At 43.2% G+C, this 2,579-nt stretch overlaps 1 long non-coding RNA gene across 1 annotated transcript in view; it reads left to right on the forward strand.

Annotated features, from left to right (window-relative positions):
• Nucleotides 1-1,178, forward strand: part of LOC109323747 — a 47,899-nt gene extending 46,721 nt beyond the window's left edge. The window contains exon 3 of the long non-coding RNA XR_002104739.1: nucleotides 491-1,178. This is a non-coding gene — a long non-coding RNA (uncharacterized LOC109323747). The remainder of the gene's footprint in view (nucleotides 1-490) is intronic.
• Nucleotides 1,179-2,579: the final 1,401 nt, after the last annotated feature.

The raw sequence follows: 2,579 nt of genomic DNA on the forward strand, positions 1-2,579 counted from the left end.
TGAATTGTGGAGCCCAAAACTGGACGCAGTACTCCAGCTGCAGCCTCACCAAGGCCGAGTACAAGGGGAGAATGACGTCCCAGGATTTGCTCGAGAAGCATCTATGGATGCAAGCCAGCGTTTTGGTCGCAATGAGGGCACTGCTTACTGTTCAGAGTAGTCAGTAAGACAACTTACGGTAGTAAGTACTATTGTTGGTAGTGCTGGCAGGATCAGACCCTCAAGTAGTGTTATCTTTCTTCCAAAGACAAGAGAAGTTTCACTAGCCCTTTAACAGCAGGCATTTGTCACACGATACCTTGAATAGTCTTCCAAATGTCAGCTGTAATGTAATACTCCTCAGCTAAGACAATAAATTGGTCTAAATTTAGCAGGAGAAAGACATCTGTCTCTGTATGCGGTTCAACAAAAAAGAGTAAAATGTTGGATGTTAGGAAATCTTGATTAATATTTTCCCCCTTCAAACCCAATTTTGCCATTTTCTCATCAGGTGTGTTGATGGAAACTGGTCATTCAGAGACCTGATAATTGCCCCAGATTCCAAAGCTGTCCTTCATCAGGGCCGGTAATGAAGTCTGAGTGCAGGCCATGATCCTGACAGCCAGACTGAAATGTGACTGAGGCTGAAAGCTGACACCAGCTCACTGGGAAAAAAGACTGTGTATAAAGGCTGGATCCACAACAACTGAGTATTTTCCCCGTGATTCATTTACACAGCAGGCCCAAAGTTCTGTGAAAGCAACAGCTGTTGTAAAAACATTGTACTAAATATGCTTAAAACTGTGAAATGTGCATTACCCATATTGCACCTCATTTGAGAGACTTCTGAAAACACACAATGTCGGAAGCAGACTTTCTGCTCTGTGAGATACTTTTAAAAACATTGTTCCACCCAGAGGAAGTTTCTCCTCCTGCCCATTTTTCTCAAATGTAGATCATCATGTTAAAAAATAAAGACTTGGGTATGATCAGCTTTGTGCTCCACTTTTTCATCTTTAAACTAAGCTGGAAAATCTCACTGGATGTGTTTGCACTCGTGTTTGTGAATAAGAAATGAAAGCAAAATGTGCTGCCACAAAATACCATTCCTCCATAATTTTCAAATCTAATTCTTAGTTTAGTCAAACTCTCCAATGCTAATGTTTTTTTGGTTCTATACAGGGATTATTTGGCATTGCTTTAATGTTACAGCCTTCTCTAAACCTAAGTCAGGATCCTTCCACACAAGTGAAATAATATCAGGTTGGAAAAGCCAAAGCTGATGCAGAATGGGGACTATTTCATATCAGTTCCATTATAAAGGCCCTGTACTTTTCTGTGTAATCTGCCTCAACATGTTAAGACAATTATGCAATTATCTGGCAAGGAAGGAAAAAGTGAACTCTGTCCTCTTCATTAGTCTGCAGTACAAGAACTTTGCTGAAGAAAACTCCAATACAGTTGCTACCCAAAGGCCTATACAGAAAATGGTAGATCTGTTTAGTTGCAAATGTGCCTACCTAACCCCTATTCCTCTCTACTAGACTAAGTCCCCACAGAGATGGAGTCTTTGGCATGCAGGGTATATATCCCACACTGAGCTTCTGTCATCTTCTCTCCCATTCAGTTAGAGTTCAAAATGTATTTTTCTCAAAATGTAAAACCTCTTGGTAACTTTTTGGTAAGATGCTCTATTTTTCTTTAACCCCTTTTCTATTAAGATAAAGTGTGTGGGCCATGATAAAAGAATAATCCTGCATAATTCTGTCTTAAATTCTGAATGTCTTTTTCTCTTTTCCTCCCTGATATTTATTTCAGTCTCTGTCTTTGTTTTTCACTTTGATCCATTTTATCTTTTCAAAGGTATTTTTCTAGCCTGCACCAGAAAACTAGGAATTCGAGGCTCTGGGGGACAAGCTTAAGGAGACAGGGGCGCAGATGGTATTCTCCTCTCTCCTTCTGATGAGTAGGTGGGGACAGCGATATGAGGCCTGCATTGGCAAGGTCAACCAGTGCTTAAGCAGTTGGTGCTGCCAGGCAGGCCTTGGGTTCCTAGACAATGACCCATGCTTTCGGGCAGGAGACTTGCTGGGGCGGGATGGGCTTCACCTCTCTCCTAAAGGCAAGCATGTCTTCTCTTCCAGGTTGGCTGATCTCGTATGGTGAGCTTTAAACTAGCCTCGCCGGGGGTGGGGGTGGGCAGGCTGCAGAAAGACGTGGAGATACCACCCAAGCAAGACAGGTGACAAATGCAAGGAGTGCCCAGGTAAGAAACAGGGGACCAGACAGTCTTCCGAAATCAGGGGGTGGTACACACAGCCATGCAAGGCCTTAAATGCCTATATACCAATGCTCATAGTATGGGAAACAAACAGGAGGAACTCGCCCTCAGAATAACCAGTTCAAACCCAGACATAATAGGGCTTACAGAAATGTGGAGGGATTCATTCCACAATGGGGCAATTAGTATTAGGGGCTATAGGCTTTATAGGCGGGATAGAGAAGGAAGGAAAGGTGAGGGTGTGGCGCTCTATGTCAAGGAGCAATACACATCCTCTGCCAGCAGAATGGGGTCAGAGGAGGGGCAAGCTGAAGTGCTC

Source organism: Crocodylus porosus, unplaced genomic scaffold, assembly GCF_001723895.1.
Source record: "Crocodylus porosus isolate Cpor-Errol unplaced genomic scaffold, CroPor_comp1, whole genome shotgun sequence".
Taxonomy (NCBI): Eukaryota; Metazoa; Chordata; order Crocodylia; family Crocodylidae; genus Crocodylus; species Crocodylus porosus.